The 20,684-nt window shown below is 40.2% G+C and overlaps 1 long non-coding RNA gene across 1 annotated transcript; it reads left to right on the top strand.

Annotated features, from left to right (window-relative positions):
• The first annotated feature begins 394 nt into the window (after positions 1–394).
• Positions 395–3,183, top strand: LOC120437621. Its single transcript, XR_005611297.1, has 4 exons — positions 395–429; positions 508–693; positions 1,576–1,660; positions 2,794–3,183. It is a non-coding gene; the product is annotated as an uncharacterized LOC120437621 (long non-coding RNA).
• Positions 3,184–20,684: the final 17,501 nt, after the last annotated feature.

Below are 20,684 nucleotides of genomic sequence, written 5' to 3'. Positions count from 1 at the left end.
TGGTTCTTCCTGTAACATCACTGTTTTCCTACTGGACAGTGGAGTTTACTGGTGTGAGTCCAGAGAGGGTCCCATCAGTAACATGGTTAACCTGACAGTCACTGGTAAGCTGAGTGTGTGGAGTTAGTGTTGATGAAGCTGTGTGTAAATGGATGAAATGCTGTAGTTTGTCTCTGTGTTGAGGTGGATCAGTGATCCTGCAGAGTCCTGTCCTCCCTGTGATGGAGGGAGATGACGTCACTCTGCTCTGTAAAACAAAGACCACTCCCTCCAACCTCCCAGCTGCTTTCTATAAAGATGGCTCCCTCATCAGGAAGCAGCCTACAGGTCACATGACCATCCAGCATGTTTCCAGGTCTGATGAAGGCCTCTACAAGTGTGACATCAGCGGTCATGGAGAGTCTCCATCCAGCTGGATCACTGTCACAGGTGACACACTCACCTGTCTGTGTTTCTGCAGCTTTCAACATTCAGAATAAGCTAATGATTATATGTTGTTCGTGTAAGGGAAACCTACAACCACATCTCCATCTACTCCCACACCTGTATCTACATCCACCTCTATCCCTACATCAGCGTCTCCTCCGCATCTTGTTCTTCATGTGTTAATCTCTGTTGGATCAGTCTGTGTTGTGGTTCTACTGGTGTTACTGGCTCTATTGGTGAGAAGAGATGTTGACCGGAAACCTGAAGGTGAGTTGTTTGTCAGTCTGTGTTACCTGCACTGCATTGAGATGGCAGCCAGTTGTTTTGAATTAAAATAGCTCATTTGAATAGTTTGATTTAAATGTGGCTCATCTGGCCCAGAGAACAGGTGTCAGAGCTGTAACTGCTCAGATGTGTTTGTTTGGTGGTTGGTTTCGGTGGACACACAAGTTGTCAAGAAATTGTAATGTTAAAGGTATGAAGAGAAAAAAAAATATCGTCATGTGTTTTTCTTTTATTCTCTCAGACTGGGTCTTAATGTGATGATTTGTCTTCATTAAATATATTTTTATTAACTCCTGCGCGTAAAACCAAAGCAGCAACTTCCTGTTGCTGAAAGTCAAATATAAAGTGAAGCAGGTGAGAGTTTGTGGGCTTGTGTTTCGTGTCAGTTGACTTGTGACATGATGAACACTGTGGAAACACAATATCTATCTGTCACCATCACTACAGCAGTTTCTGGACACTTGCAACACAGAAAAAAAATGTAACATACATTAACTGAAGCACTGTGTCTGGGATCTTACGTGGTTTCCAGTCTCAGCTGGAGAGTTTTGTTGGTTCTGGTTAGACTTCTCACTGCAGTGTGTGCTACTTTGGCTAATTACAGTTTTCATGTTGTGACAACATGTTTGCTTTGTGAAGTGTGTCTAATTGTATTGAAAGAAGATGGCAGCTTTGTGGACACCAGCTTCCTTTTTCACACAAAAGGCGGCGTTTCCTTTTATTCAGAGGTGTTAAAATGAGAGAAAGAAGGAAAAACCTGCTGCTCTCTGTAAAAAACGGTGTGACTTGTTTAGACATTACAAATAATAAAGAAAATGTGCAGATTTCATACCTGCTGTAATTTAAATGTGTTTTATTTTGCAGAGATTTCTACAGCTGTAGTTTACTCAGCAGTGAGAGCTGAAGACGTCAGTATTGGAGACAAAACCATCAGAAAGAGGAGTCCAAGGTACAACTGCTCTTTAACAGAGACGACCTGTTTCCACACATCATGCTAAGATAAGCTAAGCTAACCACATCACTGCTCAGTCTTCGAGCTCAGACTTGTGAGCTCTCTGTGACAAATGATTTCCTGTTAAGTTGTCTAGTTCATTTAAAGAAACATGAGCAGCAAGATGTGAGCTTCGTTAAATTCACCCCTGCTGGTCTTGAAACAATGCTGAACAACAACTATGATATTACGTTTTTATTAAGTTTTAATACATTTTTATACAACAAATATCATCACAGTAATAATAATAATAACATATAATCTCTGTGAGCCAAAAGCTCAGAAAGCAGAGTGCTCCAAACACTATCACAGTCTATTTGTATTTGTTGTTGTGTGTGAATGATGTCACAGAGGCAGGGTATCAATATGTCCAGCTCAACCATTAAAGCCCCACCCACATGCTGTTTAATCAACCAATCAGAAGAGAGTTTTGATTAAAGGGACAGGAGTGAACACAGTTTGCATCAGACAGAGGCTGCACTAAGGCCCCATGTAAAGAAGGATTATACTGAAGTGTGAATCATGCAAAGCTACTGTAGTAGAAAAGAAAAACATGCAACTGGAAATTGGCAGAAAAGGTCCACTTCAAATGTAGAAATACAGCATCTGTTATGTAATATAAGATTAAAAGATGATCAAGATCAAGATGTGATTGAAGTGCAAACTTTCAACTTTAGTATCGCATTCAGTGTTTAGGAATCAGTACAAGTGAGGTAGGCCATCAACAGTCTGAAGACAACCTGCACAAGAGCCAAAAGCCTCCATAAATGATATAAATGTCTTTCTTGGCCTTTTTGTGGGAAATGTAGTAACGGAGTAGAGAAGGTCGTGCAACAAGGTCTCTGAGTTGGTAAAAATAAGGTGAATTGCTGTGAATATCTTATATCAGAAGGTCAACCCCAACCAACATCTGAATTAGACTACAGTGTTATTTATATGGAAGCTCTGTGATTTGTATCTGAGCTGGTTCCCAGTAAAGTCTGAACTGGGACTGTGTGTGATGCAGAGAGGTGGAGATTGGAGGTGTTGATTGAACTACAAAGCTTGTAATCATGTTTCCTGTTGTTTGAACTGTGTGTGTTTGTGTTCAGACTTTAAACCAGAGCCAGACGTCGTCTACTCTTCACTGAAGTAGTCCACCAGTCCAACCACTGACGTCCAGCTGCTGGTCTCTAACTGGTCCCCCCAGCACCTCAGACCAGAGGACATCCACATTGAATTTTACAGAAAACCCATAGACCCATAGACTCAAAAATCGCATCATGGATTTTTAAAGTGTCCTTTAATAAGGAATCACAGCTTCACCGTTTTATAAAAATGTTTCATGTCTTAAAAAAATATACTTTTTATGTGTTATGTTTCTTTTGTAGAAGTGAAATGAGTCAAACAACTCAAAAAATACATACAACACATTTCAACTGGAATTTAAAAAATGTATTTTGCAGCAAATCCACAGTAGGAAAATAAACATGTGATTTGTATTTCTTTTTTTAATTTCTTAGCACTTATTCCCATGGCAAACGCCTTACTTTGAGGGTTTGTTCTGACTTGTTTTAAACACTGATGCTTCCTGATATATCTGGTTTCGTTATGATTGAATTATGATTATATTACTGTCAAATTTCAGACAAAGCTGCTGAAGATGATTCACATACACTGATATTAAAGTATCACACACCAACAGCAGACAGTCAAACAAAGCAGAAGTAATTTGGGGACCCCAGGGTGAAGTGTGAACCGTATGTTCACTTCATTCAAACATGGAGATTTGAATCTCTCTGTTTTAAATCTCCACTGCTTTTTCCAGCCTTAACATTTTTAGCAACATCATGTTTTTCTTTATTGCCAAGAGCGATTCAGTTTAGATGAAAGGGTGTAGTGCTAATTTATTAGCTAGTGTCAGATAGTTTGGTTATCAAGCTGCTCCCATAGACTGTAAGGGGTCAACAGAAAGGCACTGATAGCTGCTAAATAGAGCTTAGTAACATAAAAACAAGATCCTAGAATTAAACTTACCAGAACTGGTAATGTTTGTTTATGCAATAAGCCACATTGTATTGGTTACACATTTGCATTAAAAATACCCCCAAAGCACAAACATGGCTGAACAATTGGCTGAGGCGAAGCCTAACAGACAGTTGGCAGTTACAGCAGCCTGTGTCCATCCACCTCTCAGACAAAGAGGCCACGCCCCTAATAATGCAAACTTTCAGCCTCATTAACATTTAAACAGGTGAGTTATAAAGGCATTCACCTCATGCACACTTCGTATGAAGGGGACTGTTAGCTATAGAGACCAAATATATTTTTAATAGCAGGTTGTATAAATTTTTATTTCTGCTGTAAAGTTGAACATGTTCACATGAGCGTCTATGGAGAGTGACTGACTTTATAAATCTCAAGTGGACATTAGAGGAACTGCAGCGTTTGGTGCTCTTGGTTTGTTCAGTGTTGTAGTGGGAGGAGTCAGAGACACTGAGTTGGATGAAATTGAGATTTAATGTTAAATTAGGTTAACATTAAATTAGATTAAGATTAATTTTGTCATAGAAGCAAAAGTAGCTGAATTTAAGAAACAGGAAGCCTGTGATGATGTGTAAAATAAACCCAGTTTGGATTATGAGTAAATGATTTTATATTTAACAGCATGATGGTATCAGTCAAATATATATTTGTCTGTCTGTAGATTTTCACACCATCCTAAGTTCTGTGTGTTTGTCGTCTGTGGTTAACACTAACTAGTCTGCGACTGTTTCTGAGAAAGAAAAGAAGCTTCATCTACGTGTGTTTCAACACAGAGGTGTTAATTTTAAATAGAGGAAGAAACACATGAGTTATTTGTAAGAGCATTTCTGTAAACTCAGACAGAACAAGGCTGTTATCATATTTACTAAATATCAAAATATATTTAATTATTGTTGTAAATGAAGCACATTTCCTGCTGTATTATTCACAGTTTTCGTTTTAACATTTAGTCTTTCATATTTATGACACCAGCATCTTAAGTTCCTTCTGTCTGAGTATCTCAATTCTGAGCCCACCTCTGATGAAGTTCATATTTTAATAGTGACGGCCTGTTAGTCTGATTGGCTAACATGTGAGCTGACTTTAATATTCTGTTAGTGCAAATAACCAACATTCAGCTGCTGTGAGTAACTGAATGATCTACATTCAGTTTCTCCTTTATCAGGTCTGTTTATCTCACATTTGACTTCATGTTGAACTATTTTAAACTTTCAGAATAACCTGAACAGTAACTAAAAACACTCTGAGTGTTTTTATAAAAAGATTTCTGAGTGGCAGCAGTTTCAGGTCTGTTATCAGCTGTTCTGTCTGCAGTGACGTCCTCTGTGTGTGTTCATCAAAGACAAGAACAAACTATCACAGATAAGAGGTAAAGCTGCTCTTATTCACTTTTACATAAAAACGTCCTGAGGATGTTCACGTGCTTTTTATCCTTCTGTGTGTTCTTCAGAGGTCACACAACTTCAGCTCACACATAAGTTATTAAAAGGATGAGTTAGTTGTTAATATGAGTTATATAAAGAAGAAGAAGGCTGAACAAAACAAAGTGTTGTCAGCCTCCTGAACTGTCCAATAACACAATTACCTTTTACTTCTTTTAACTTCTGCAAACTGAGTTCAGTGAAACGACAGCAGAAGCTTCCTGTTGTTGGCTGCAGTCAGACTGACTCTGAGGACACTGACGAGAACATGTCGGCTTTCTTCCTTGTGGTTAGTGTGTCAGTCTGCACTGAAAGAAGATGGTGTCACAGCTGGAGGCCAAACCAGGAGACGGACTCACAGACACAGATGGAGGCACTGATAAACATGATAACAAAATATACAACTTGAGACTCAATTCACGAACTGTGAATTATGATGCAAACGTGAACCATGAAATAAACAGGAAATACTATGAAGCAGTTTTCACTTGAACACTGTGACTTGGGGCAAAGGGGTAGTCAGACTGAGGGGTTGGACCAGGAGGCTCAGAGTTACAGTAATGAGAGAAGACGAGGTTCAAAAGGGGTTTGGATGCAGTTCAGAGTGAGTGAAAACGAGGTTGTGAAATGTCTTACTTGTTGCAGGTGGATTGATGGCGTGGAGAGGGTAAGTGATCCAGGTGAGCAGAGATAAATCTAGACGGAGGAGATCGAGGAAAGTGAATGAAGTGAGCATAAGGAGTGACCAAGAAGCTGCCAAGAAAACCAGCATCCTAATGAAGGTGAGTGTTGAAGGTGAGTAATGATCAGCGAGGTGACCAGGTGGATTACTGTAAACAGAGAGCGCACAAGATGAGCAAAGTTTCACGAGCGCTGTGGCGGCCCACACTGACAGAGGTTAGAGGAAGATCTGGCAGAGAAGCGTTGTGTGCGCTGGTCTTACGTAGCGACAGCGACAACATACAAGGTCTTAAATAATCAGGCCCCATCTTATCTTAATGACCTTGTAGTACCATATCACCCTATTAGAGCACTTCGCTCTCGCTCTGCAGGCTTACTTGTTGTTCCTAGAGTATTTAAAAGTAGAATGGGAGGCAGAGCCTTCAGTTTTCAGGCCCCTCTTCTGTGGAACCAGCTTCCAGTTTGGATTCGGGAGACAGACACTATCTCTACTTTCAAGATTAGGCTTCAAACTTTCCTTTTTGCTAAAGCATATAGTTAGGGCTGGACCAGGTGACCCTGAATCCTCCCTTAGTTATGCTGCAATAGATGTAGGCTGCCGGGGATTCCCATGATGCATTGAGTTTTTCCTTTCCAGTCACCTTTCTCACTCACTATGTGTTAATAGACCTCTCTGCATCGAATCATATCTGTTATTAATCTCTGTCTCTCTTCCACAGCATGTCTTTATCCTGTTTTCCTTCTCTCACCCCAACCGGTCGCAGCAGATGGCCCCGCCCCTCCCTGAGCCTGGTTCTGCTGGAGGTTTCTTCCTGTTAAAAGGGAGTTTTTCCTTCCCACTGTCGCCAAAGTGCTTGCTCATAGGGGTCATATGATTGTTGGGTTTTTCTCTGCATTTATTATTGTGCTATCTACTGTACAATATAAAGCGCCTTGAGGCAACTGTTGTTGTGATTTGGCACTATATAAATAAAATTGAATTGAATTGAAATGAATGACTGCCAACAGGTGTGGACTGCACGCTGGATTGTGGTGACTCCGCCCAGAGGTGGAACCACTGGCTCTTTGGAAAAATACCTGCACCCACCGACCGATGCATCATTATAAATACTGTTTAAACACAGCTGTAACCTGCAGTTAGTGTATAGAAATGTGTGAACAAGACATCTTCTTCTTCTTCATCTGAATACAAAATATTTAAGGATAAAATCCTGATGAGAAGTTTCCACATAACTAAAGCTGCTTCTGTCACACTGAGGATGGACTGAGGTGCTGCACCAATATCAGATTAAATTATTGTGAACTATGAATTCTGCAAAGCTGCTCTGGACAGAGAGGCTGCAGACTCTGCTGGTGCTTCCTGTGTTTAAGTCTCACAGCTCGGCCTGTTGAGGGGGAGACAAGAGAGACATAAGCTGATGGTCTCTGTGGGTTAAAGGTTTGGGTTTTGTTTATTTCATCCATGTCTCACAGCTAAAGTTTGTGGATTGTGGAAGTGCTGTGATGTGACTGAGACTGTTTCCAGTAAAGTCTGACCTGAAACTTTATGTTTTCACCTTTTCACTCTTCTACCATTTGACTGATGGAAGATCTAGAAAATTTTACATGGGGAGGCAAAGTGTGTGAAGATCCTCTAAATGTAAATGCAGTCAACAAAATATTCCCAGATACTTAAACTATTTATTGTATCAAACTCTCTTCTAAAAAAACAAAAGCAAGGTGATTTTTAACAAGTTTTTAAGTAGAAAAATTTCACTCACACCCTGCAGCACTTCCTGCCATTGCCTGTGCACCTTTGTTGCAGCATGTGGTCAATTCTGATGGTAAACAAGTCCAGGAGAGTCGTGCTGTGTTGAGGTCATCTGAGTGAATGTGTGTGGGGGTTAATAATGATATTACAGGTAATCAAATGTTTTGCCATACCTGCACTGTTTCAGCTGTCGTTTATTCATTTTTGTGTGTTGTTTTATTCTGCAGTGGGGCACAGAGACTGATCCAGCTGCAGTCTAATCAGCACTGAGAACAGAAGACGTCAGTTATGAACGAATAGTCATCAGACAAAAGTGGACCAGAGGGACAACTGCACTTTATTCTCAATGCTGGACAGAACCAACCAGCTGCTGGTCTCTAACTGCTGCCCCAGCACCTCAGACCAGAGGAGGGACACAGTGAGACCTGAAACATCAGAGCTGTGACGTTTAGACCAAAGCAATTCCTGCACATCCACCGAAGGGGTTTAAATCTGAAGATGACTCATATAGCTTACTGATAATGTCCTTATCAGCAGGGTGAATTGTTTAAGCGTTTTAGTAAGATTATTGGAACTCAGTGATGAATCTATGGAGACGAACTTTATGTATAGTGAAATAAAACACTGACATTTTAATAGAAAATGCAAATCTGTGTTTTTGATTCTCAGAAAAAAGAAACTAACTGAAGAAATATCATTGTGAGGCATTCAAAGTCCAACATCTCCCTCTAGTGGCCATATATAAACCATGTGTGAGGATGGTGTTAATGTAAAATGTGAATCATAGTGTTCCAGTCAGTCATCAGTGTGTCTCTGCACAGCTGTAATTAAAATGTGTTCAGAGGGCCTCAGTGTCTGAATGGTTCCAGTTCAGCTCCATAACAGCAGCGTCCCTGGTTTGATTCCTGTGTTTCAGCTCATATCTGCCTCTCTCACTGAGGGGGACGTCCACACACACACACACACACACACAAAAAACCACTCACTTTATAACCAATAGAAAGCTGGTGCTCAGAGGAAGAGGGCGGGCTTTACTTGGTGTCAGTGAGAGAAATGAAAAAAAGCTGAAATGAGTGAGAAGGACGATGAAGGAAACATCTGTGCTGTGTCTGCTCTGTAAGTAGAATCTCTGTGTTTGTTTGAATTCTTGTACTTTGACTGTCTGCTCTCCTGATAACTGATGATGGAGGAGAAGACATGAAAAACAAATCAGGCTGAATTCAAGTTCAAAACACCACGAGGACCAACTGCAGGTCTGAAGTTACTGCTGAAATAAAATGTTGGTGTTTCAATGAACAGAGCAGAGGACAGACCTTAGTTCAGTACTAGTCTTTGTATGTATTCAATGTAATTATAATGTAACTTAAAGTACTTCCTTGTTCTACAGCAGGAGTGTCAAACTCAGTTGCACAGGGGGCCAAAACTCAAGGCACACTTTAGGTTGCGGGCCAAACAAGATAAACATTTATTGAACACACTAAAACAATGTTTTTTAAACATAAATATGAATAAAAACAGACAGGAATATTATTCCAGAATAAATAAACTTAAAAAAATAACTTTAACTTTAAATATTTTGCTCTTCATAAAAATATATCCTGTCAAAATTATCCAAGTTAGAAATATGAACACGCTGCCAAAACCATAAAAAATAAATGAAAACATGCACAAGGTTGGAGCCGCATGTAGACGGAGCATTGCTTCAGGAATGGAACTAATAAACTGTGCGGGCCATTCAGTGTCGTACTTTCCTTGAGTGTATCATTACACTGCAGCTCCATCTGAATCTGCACAGGTGCAGTTCAGCAAAGTCTGCTGACTTGGTTCAACATTACTTGGCAACAGGGAAAGTGAGGCAGGCTGTACTGGTGCATTTGTGACAGCTTCACTTGAAATGCCTTCACCGCATCATACATGTCATGGTAAATGGTAAATGGCCTGTATTTATATAGCGCTTTAATCATCCCTAAGGACCCCAAAGCGCTTTACATATCCAGTCATCCACCCATTCACACACACATTCACGCCATGTCCATGAACTGACAGATTTCCTTGCTGAGCTCAAAAACTCGATTGAGAACTTTTATCCCAACTCACCCAACGGACCTCTGTATGATAAGGAATGTCGGCAAACTCTGAATCTATTTCCCACATAAAAGACTGAAACTGACAATGATTTAAACTTTTAGCTCAGATAAAATTTACGGTTTGCGTTACGGTGATCATTACATGCTCCATTTTTAGGACTTTACCACACAGCCTTTCCTGGTGTATGATGCAGTGATATGCTGTTAACTCACCGGTACTTTTCTCCTCCTGCATCTTTACTTGCATCCTGCAAAGACTTTAACTGATCAAACACACACATCCACACATGTGCAATAACACTAATGTGCAATAATCTTTTCTGGCATCGTTGTATTTTTACTCAGTTGTATAAAGCATTTGTATTCTATTTTTATCTTATTGTATATTTTATTCTATTTTATTCTACTGTATATAGTATTTTATTCTATTCTGTACAGTTGTGTACTGTATTTAATCTTATTTTATTTTATTCTAATTTTTGCTTCATAACTTTTGCACTGTCCACTTCCTGCTGTGACAAAACAAATTTCCCACGTGTGGGACTAATAAAGGTTATCTTATCTTATCTTATCTGACTAATTCGCTTTTTTCACTGCACAACACCGGCGCTCCATCTGCTGTAAGTCCAACAAGTTTGTCCCAGGGCCGTTTCATGTCGGTTACACTTTGACATACGTTTCTGTTCAGGCTCACATTTGCCAAAATCTGCGTTTTGTCTGGACACAAGACGTCGCACAGCTTCATCATGCAGCTCTTCAGAGTGGTACCGGGCTGATTTGTCTCCTCTGCTACAATAAAACTTGCTTTGACAACAGCTTCACTTTGTGATTTTTCTCTGGTGACAAAAGTCTGCTGAAATGTCAGATTCTTCTTTAGCTCTTTTACTTTCTGTAGTTTCTGCATTTAGGTTTTTCAGCTTATCCAGGTATTTTGTGTCGTAGTGCCGTCTCAAATTAAATTTCTTAATTACAGCCACATTAGCTCCACTGATAAGACACACGGGTTTACCAGCAATGTCTGTAAACACATATTCAGTCTCCCACCGGCGCTGAAAGGCTCTGGTTTCAGAATCAACTTTCCTCTCCACCATTGTGAGCGGCTAGCTTCACAATAACAGAAGTTTGACTTGATGGACGCGGGAATGTTCCCAGCTAGCCTAGCGTTCAGCAAGGAGGCTGCAGCGCTGCATTATGTGATCTGTAGTTTGTGTGTTATTAGCGCCTTATATCACTGGGCCATGCATAACAACAATAACAATAAATCTATATAAAATGATCTCGCGGGCCGGATATAAATGTCCGCCGGGCCAGATGTGGCCCGTGGGCCTTGAGTTTGACACGTGGGTTAGGATTTGTTTGCATTTTAAACACATGCTAAATGATGGTTTCATTCCACATAAAAACTGTGAGCTTAACCCTATCCACAAACAGGCTGTTAGGCTTGAAATAGCCATGAATAACATTTAATTAAGTAAGTAAGTAAGTAAGTAAGTAAAACTTTATTTATTAGCACATTTCTAAGTAAAAGATCACAAAGTGCTTCACAAGGTATAAAACAAACAAACAAAAAATAAGACAAAAATTTGAAATCTGCTGCCTCCTACTGGTAATACTGGGTGTTACAACATAGCGGGTTTTTTTTAAATATATGACCGTAGTTTAACCTTTTAATGTCCACTTGGTGACCACTTAGAGGTGGGGTTAGGATTAGGTTCCATTTTAAACACATGGTAATTGTAATGGAGACCAGAAGTTCCATTACAATTACTTGTATTTTTATGAATTGACTGACTGATTGGGAATTAAAAACTATATAATAAAGAAAAACATACATTTGTGGTTAGGGATCCTTTATTAGGTTTATTTGAGTTAGTATTTAAGTGACTGCTTGTGAAAGGTGAAGAGACAGGGGCCATCCTACCTGTGTCAGGAAAAGAAGCAGAGTTAGAGCTGTTCACACTTAATCATTTGTCTGTATAACCTAAATTCTTTGTATATGTAAAAAGAGAAGTGTTAACAGTTCTCACCTTTCCTGGTTGCTTCTTTTGCAGGATGTGGTGCAAAAGAGTCAAAGTAGCTCAATTAGTGATGTGACGTTCTGTATCGAGGCTTCGAAGCTTGTGTCGAGTAATTGAGGGGGCGTTTCCGCGATGCGCGTATCGAGGCTTGCTTCATTTATGGGAGGAGCTGAAAATGATGACGTCCGAAGCCTCGCTGCCCGGCTGTACCACGTGACTGGTTCAGGAAGTGGTTCGAACTTTGCCGCGAGCTATGACAGCGATATAAACCCCTCAGACTTCATTCAAAATGTGGGTGTTTGATGGAGAGTTACGGTTAGTGAGAGTTTGGAGACAGTTTGGAGGTTTAGGAGAGTGAGGAGAGAAAGTCAGGAGAGAATGGAGCCAGCTAAGAAGAGGAGGATGTCCTCCCCTGTGTGGGAACATTTTGATCTTATTCCTCCCAACAAGGTATGTAAATTTCTACAGAAGATGTATTTTCATAATACTGATGGTGCAATACAATTTATGTTAAGCTGTCTTTACTTTTGTACCAGGGGAAGTGTTTGCTATGTGCCAGGGAGCTGGGATATAACAACAACACCTCATCCATGCTCAGGCACTACAGAGCTTTGCATGAGAATAAGGGGAACACCGATTGTGGAGCAAGACCAGGTGAGCCATCAAATGCCATGATAATATAGCATGCAGTAATGTTACTAAATGATATAACAATATTATACAACTGTAATAAGTTACGTGTGTGATATTTATATTTGTGCTTTGTTTTTATTGTCTTTCCTCAGGAGAACAATCTCAAATAGATGGAGACCTGGTTAGCATGGTGACTGAGGACTCCCAGTCATTTAGCATTGTGGAGGACAAAAGATTTAAAAGATTTGTTAAATCATTAAATCCTAGCTATGTTCTCCCCACTAAAAAGGTCATAAAAGTAGAGCTGGGCGATATAAGATTTTTTCATATCACGATATGTTCTTTTCATTTCAGGCGATAACGATATATATCACGATATAAGCCAAATAACTATATTTGTAAGATTTAAATGTGCCGTTGCTCACAAGTAAAATGTGAAATAATCTGTAGCTTGTTTTGATTTAAATATTTATTTCCCATAATAAGTTCAACAGGGTAGATGTACTTAAGGAACATGAGACTTCAGTTTCAGATAAATAAAGGCAAATATTGCAAACTACACAAAAGGCAGCCGCTAAAGCGTTTAAGTTTCAAAATAGAACAAACAAAACAGACCACTAAATTGTCAATTCCACTTAGAAACAAAATTTTAATTCTAAAAATAAATCTTAGGTCGTTTTACAGAAGAACAGACAAAATTGACTAACTTTTGTCAATATCAAATAAACTGAAAACTAAAAGGAAATTCTCAATCTCTCCTTGTTGTATAGCTTAGCTTTTCAAACAGTTTTAACAGTGACTTTAGTCTGACAAAAGCCGAATGATGAATTAGCGCTTTCAGTCAGAGATTGAGCATGCACCGCTTTATTGTATTTCCAGACTTGCTTTCGGCACAATTTACAGTGCGCGCTACTCTGTTTTTGTCAGACTTGAAATAGCCGAAATACCTTCACACTACGTAACTTCTGTGGCCCTTCCGTTCGACAAGCTCTCCGGCATTGGAACCATCATCGGTTTTTTTGGTAACCTTCGCCACGCTCTCGGTTGATTTTTCTCTCTAGTCGGCAAACTCATTTCCTTCATTACCCGGGCTGCACGGCTGCAAAAACAAATACACATGTGCGCCTTGGCACTTGTGCTGTACGTAACAAGTCACGTGACGTGACGCTGCGGCTGTGATTGGTTCGGCTCTGCGCTACTTAATTCGGATTGGCTGTTCTTTTTTTTTTAAGAGGACAAGAGAGATGAGGCCTAACGCAATAGTTAAATTTTTCTATCGTGAAAAAGTTATTTCGCAATACATATCGTTATCGTTCTATCGCCCAGCTCTACATAAAAGCAGTGAAAATTTAGTTTTTTCAGAATAAAATGTGAACAGGCAGGACTGAGGCTCAAAGCCTCAGTGTGTAGCTGTCCATACCTCAACGTTACAAAAGCACAACTACTGTCCAAACCCCAACCACACCTCACCTCACAGTAAATGATCATTTCCATTTGAAGCATTTCCAAATAATCATTTTCCATACTGCCAGCATAAATACACACAGTATACTCCCATCACTACAATATACATGTTTTACACACTCCTTTTCCACTCTCACATTTATAGGCTGTGTGCAAAATGCCACACTCTTCAAATTCATGCCAACTAATATTTTTACGTCCAGTAGATGTCCTACTAGAGCAAATGAAGCTTCAAGACGCTTTGCGCTGGGGTGAACCAATTGGATGAAACGCTTCAGTGCTTCATGAAGCTTCATCTGCCCATCACTAAGCTCAATCACCTGCTTATGAGCTCCTGGAGCAAACCATGTGCCAGGCTATGGGAGTGTGGTTAAGGTGTTTTAATGGATATAGAAGTGGTTGAAGTTTATAGGTTATTGAGTTATTTATAGGACTTGTTATGAATCTAATTATGTCTATGATGTGTTACATTGGGGTTGGATGTTTTCTCATGGGGAGGTTTATGTTGTCATTTGGTTTGCTGACCCCCAGACTTGGGCTATTCCAGATGCTCACCTAAATCAGGTAGAGTATAAAAGGAAGCCATTTGCTGTTACGGTGTGTTCACACCGAACGCGATAGAGGCGGCCAGAGCGTCAGGTTTACATGTAAAGTCAATGGAAGGAGCGCGATGACACGCGATTGCGGGTCCCGCGAAAATTCGGAAGGAGATTTGCGTCGCGAAAACGCGTGAAACGCGAGGCAGTGTACCGCGTCTGGCGCGTGTGACTTGCGAAGAAAACCACACGTGTAAGTTTTTGTGTTGCATTTTGTGCATATCGCGTCAACCGCTCGAGTTGGAAAATCTGAACTCCAGCGTCAAATCGCGCCGCGACAACCAATCAGGAGCCTGGTGACGTAGCTGTAACCCTAGGTCAAAGGGGCAGATCCAGCCAAAGCCCTTCATTCTTCAATGGAGGGAAGGCTAATCAACGCCGTAGCAAACAACCCGGAGCTGTACGACACCAGCTGCTTTGTGTACCGAGACAGGAATATAAAGGACCGAGTTTGGAGGAAGAAATGTGAACAGATCGGGCAACCTGGTGAGTTCATTCATTTCTCTTTTTACATTTTTCACTGACCCGGGGAAGCAGCACAAAAGCTAGCAAGACACCGCTATTTTCCCACTGATGTACAAATACCGTTCTGCTGTTATGCATGTTGTCATATAGGAATATATTTTGTTTATTAATAAACAGCACACAGTGGTCCCGCTCATCCATCACTGCCTCGCTTTTTCGCTGATTTTTTTTTTTTTTTTTGCACAGTACAGCATTGCATTCTGCAGCCTGATTGACAAATCTCCTCCGTGTTGTGTCTCCTGCGCTTGTCAAATTTATCATGTTTTGTTTTTATAACCATCACGTCCAATAGATAAAACAGCACAAAAACACCCATAACTATGACCTTCATTCAGAAATAGACACCTGCACCGCGAGGGGAAAAAGGCGCACGAAAATGTTTTTCTGTTTGAGAATTTTAATATTATTTCAAATAAATTTTTATAATGACTAATGTCTCAGTTCTACTGCACAGCAAATGTTGGCACACGACTTGACACATGTAGAATTTATTTCATGTTATACTAATGACAAAATATATTAATACAGTGGGATGCAAAAGTTTGGGCAACCTTGTTAATAGCCATTATTTTCCTGTATAAATCGTTGGTTGTTACAATAAAAAATGTCAGTTAAATATATCATACAGGAGACACACAGTGATATTTGAGAAGTGAAAAGAAGTTTACTGGATTTACAAAAAGTGTGCAATAATTGTTTAAACAAAATCAAGCAGGTGCATAAATTTGGGCACCACAAAAAAAGAAATGGAATAAATATTTCGTGTATATCAATGTGTGTGTCTCCTATATGATATATGGGGGGCCTTTGTCTGGACGTGCTTCCCATCCAGAGCTCCACAGCAGAGAGGGAAGTTCCAGCGCTCCTGGAATCCCTCTGTGATGGACCGCCAGTCTCCAGGTGAAGGCACAGCCATGAAGTCGCCCACTAGACAGTCCCAGATGGCCGTCACTACCTGGGGGGTGATCTGGCACACCGTGGATACACCGACTCTGAAACTGAACGCGATGCTCCTGAAGGAGTCCCCGGTGGCAAGGGACCTGGACAAAATTGTTCAAAATTAGTATTATGTGTACTGCAGTTACAAAATACATTATTCAAATTCCAAAATACTTTTGTGATGTCAGATTTAAATTACAAAACATAAATCTAACATAAAACATGTTGTAATTATAAGGATAATTACATGATATATATTAGATAAATATAAAACAGTCAGTTGTGTTTTGTTTTCACTTTAACATATCATAATTTGATTAGTAGCAACTTTTACGACTACAGTGAGCCAGTCACTCATAATTCCTAGACATGTCAATCAGGTAGGAATGAAGTAAGACATTAATAGAAATAAAGAGTTGTATGTTGTGTTAAGGGTCCGAAATTGAGGACGAGAGTAAAACAATGATGGTCCAAAAGAGGTCGATCAAACAATTGATTTTAATGAATGCACGCAGCGTGGGGAGATGTAAACTGCAACACATCAGTTGTAAATCCCCACCCAAAAATACACTTCAGATTGCTTTTATAACATCAGGGTATTATGACGCCCCCTCATGCGTTTACAAGCACATAATTTGCATCTTAAGAACATTCTTTGCCCCTTGTACAGACAATGATCTATTCTAAGAAATAAATGCAGACACAGAAGTTCCCCTTTCTGGCATCCATCCAAATATGGTGATGATCTCAGGCCTTTGAGGTCCCCATGGACTTGTCCTCCTCTTTGCGTCACCTGTTGCTAGGCAAACTCAAATGCAACAAGAAGCTGAATACATTCAGGCCTTTGCTCAGCTACTATTTTACTGTAACAATATACTCAGCATATAAGCTTTTAAGATTATAGATTTAACTCAACGATTTAAAGTGGTTATAACTGCACCTGTAATAAACATGTTAATATTTGATTATGATAACCCCTGTAATACAAATTATAACATAATGCCAGCAGCTTCAATCAATGCTCTGATGAATGATAATTAATGCAATGATAAGGATGATGGTTATATACAGTTCAGCAGTAAACTAATTTCTTTAAATCTTACAGTTGACATGTAGCCCTTTCCTTGCTTAAATCATTGTTAATAATTTTGAAAAATTAACCTGTGATAAGACTTATCAAGATAGAATATGCTAGATAGAACCATATAACTAAAGGTGAACCAAACTTCACAATTTTATCTAGCTCTCAGTTTAAAGAAAGGCTGCTGACCCCTGTTATAGAGTCTGACAGCTGCGGGAATTATATACAAATATTCAACTATACCAGAATTAAACCAGGTCTAAATAAAAAAAAAAAAAAAAAAAAAAGGAGTGAGTATCACTACAAAGATTAACCCACAGTGGTCCTCATACCACAGTTTGATATCAGCAAACACAGAGAGCATACACTGATATGACACCACAGCCATGCTATCGTTGCAAACACTGATAACAGCATAAATCGAATTAAATCGGGACTTGATGAGACCTTTCGAGTATCACTAGAAATATTATAAACAGTCGTCTCCATACCACAGTTTGCTATCAGTAAACACCGACGGCATTCACTGTTAGCATACCACAGCCATGTTAGCAGTGTATAAACAGATGGTTTAGCATATATTAGCACAGGTATCAATAAAGGACTACCGTATTAAACACTTTTACTAACCTCAGGCAGATGGACAGGCGCTCTGCAGGTGGGATTGAGCGCCTGTAGTTGGTGTCTAGGCGGGCGATTCTGGGACCGACGCGGGACAGCAGGTCCTCAAACTGGGCGAGTGAAAGACGGTGATATCGCTGTCATCCAGGCGCAACTCCTTGAGCAAGTGGTGAAACTCACCATACTGCTCACGCCTGTGGAGGACCTGATTGACCCAGGTACGGCGAGGACGTCCTTAACGCCGCTGCTCTGCTCTCCACAGTAAATAGAGAAGGGAGACTCTCTCTTCAAACGCTAGCTCGACAGCTGCCATCTAGCAAAGATACCGTCTGGCACAACTTCCTCCCACATTTCCGGTTCACGCGCGTCAAAATGTGTATATATATATATATATATATATATATATATATAAAAAAACAAACAAAAACATTAAGTTTAACATAATTAAGGACGTGAAGCACAACATAAAACTGTCTGCAAACTTGACGAAGAATTTTGTAACGTAAATGAGCAGATGGCAGCACGGTGGTTAGCACTGTTGCCGCACAGCAAGAAGGTCCTGAGTTCAATTCCACCATCAGGCCGGGCTCTTTCTGTGTGGAGTTTGCATGTTCTCCCCGTGTTTGCGTGGGTTCCCTCCGGGTACTCCGGCTTCCTCCCACCGTCCAAAGACATGCAGTTTGAGGGGATAGGTTAATTGGATAATCCAAATTGTCACTAGGTGTGAATGTGTGAGTGAATGTGAGCGTGAATGGTTGTCTGTCCCTGTGTGTTGGCCCTGCGACAGACTGGCGACCCAGTGTTGCCAACTCCTCAGTAAGGAAAATCGCTACTGGTTGTCCTAAAAGTCGCTAGAAGTCGCTAAATGACGTCATCACCTAATTTGCATAATTGGTCATGCTAATATAATTGTAACCTATGTTGTTGGAGAGAGAAATAACATCGTGGAAGAGACATAAAGTGAGTAAAAAACGTCCTAAATGCATTTAGAGTTTATTTAGAACTACAAATTAAATTTCTTTTAGCAATTATTGTTTTTTTAATGTCACAATTCCAACCCTGCTCCTTTACCCGGCTTGGACCGCAAAAGTGATCCGAAATAGGCACTCTGGTGGAGTTACTTTGTGTGTGTGTGTGTTTATAAGTAGTTTTAAACCTTGTGATCCACAAAACAGTAAAAGAGTAAAAGAAGAACTGACTGTGTTACAGCACCGCTGCTTGTTGAGAGTAAAAGCGATACGCGCTTTCACGTCTTTTTAGCGACTTTTTAAAGAAAAAAGTCGCTAGGGGGTCTGAAAACTCGCTAAATATAGCGACAAAGTCGCTAAGTTGGCAACACTGTGGCGACCTGTCCAGGGTGTACCCCACCTCTCGCCCTATGACAGCTGGGATAGGCTCCAGTGCCCCCAGCGACCCTGGAAAGGAGAAGCGAATGGATGGATGGAGATGTGTATATATATATATATATATATATATATATATATATATATATATATATATATATATTTTTTATTCCATAATATGTAATTTTGAGGTGCGATGGATTTTTCTTGGACACGCGTCGAGGTGCGAATGTGCACGCGTCAAATTTGGGGCGTTTTCGCTCGCGTCTATCGCGTTCGGTGTGAACACACTGTTAGAGGGGTTGCTGGGTTTGCTGTGTGTTGGTGTTTCAACATGTGTTCTCTTTAATAATGTCTTTCATTTGATGGACACGTTTTACTCCAGTCTCGTGACATTTTATTGGAAGTGACCCTTGACCTCTGGCCAAAACTGACAGTAATGATAGGTTAAATCCACATAAAAGGTTATATGTGATAAATATGTGATGTTATATGTGTAACCCTATCCACAAACATCTTTGTGGTGATCCTGAGGATTTTCAGAGGTTCCAAACATAATTTTACATCTCAACAATTCTGAGGATCACCCAGAAGGTTGGATAAAAGTTTCTGGGGTAAAGGGCACGAGGAATACTCGATGACCTTCTGCAGAGACCTGACTGGAGCAGCAGAAAGCAATAAACAGAAATAACAACCGAAAAACTAACAGTTCCTCAAAGTAGTACTGAAGGCCAAAGTAAAGACATCACATTTTAGTCCTTGATTTCAGTGCTGCCTTCAACATATTGATCATTACATTTTAATTCAACAGCTTCATGACTTAGTTGGTTTAACATCTTAGGTTCAAAAGTCTGAGACACCAAATGTGGTCATATTTATCTCTGTCTCTGAATCAAAGCGAGGAAGTCAGTCCCACTTTTCGGGTGTTTATTTTGTTTTGTTAAGGGTATCAGACCTGCTTTCTATCACTTAAAAAAAATAAAAAATCTAGCAATATATAATTCTCCAGTTTTGGTGAGAGAAATCCTGGGATTTGATTTAAATGTTACTGAGCATTAATTAGTAGGTATCCGAGTCTGTGTGATGCTCTCATACAGTCTGTGGATGAGCCTTTTTTTGTCTGGCAGTTTTAGAAGCAGAATCATCGTCTGAATGCTTTGCTGTGCCAAACACAGAGAAATGCATTATAGACTCACTGCAGGCTCCTTTTTTATCTTTTTGTTTTATTTTATTATTATTTAATTCATTATCACAGTGGGTATTCTTCCAGAACAAAAAGTGGATGAAAGCCACTTTGGGAGAAGACAGAAGAACGCTAAGATATTAGAAGTGACAGAGAGAATGTGAGTGTCTGTGTTGAGCATTTGTCATGAAAATGTACTTGAAAATGAGGTTGAGGCTGTTCATGGACCCCCCTGAAGACCTAGAGTCACACATCTCAATCACAACTGTCCGTCCATCCCAGCAGGGGAAAGAGGGAGGGCCCAGATGGAGCTCCCCATGCCAAGTGCAGGAGTGCCAGTCACCCACACAAAAACTGCACAAGGACACACAACGTTCCACATCCAGACCACCATCAGAAGTACAGATTTACAGGTACCCCCAGGGCCAGCAGTGGCCCTAGGAGGCAGTCAACCCCTCATCAGATCACAAGCCAACCCTGGCCCCAGACAGGATTTAGGAATCAGAGGTGTAAGAAGACCCTCCCGCACTCCTTCCCACTTGTCCGTGTTAAGGGTGGCCTTATGGTTGCATGTGTTGATAACCAAGCTGCTAGCATCAGCTGATTACTGAGCAC

This window comes from Oreochromis aureus, linkage group 3 (genome assembly GCF_013358895.1).
Source record: "Oreochromis aureus strain Israel breed Guangdong linkage group 3, ZZ_aureus, whole genome shotgun sequence".
Taxonomy (NCBI): domain Eukaryota; kingdom Metazoa; phylum Chordata; class Actinopteri; order Cichliformes; family Cichlidae; genus Oreochromis; species Oreochromis aureus.
Note: the sequence above shows the minus strand (reverse complement) of the source record. Positions and strands in the feature narration are given on the sequence as shown.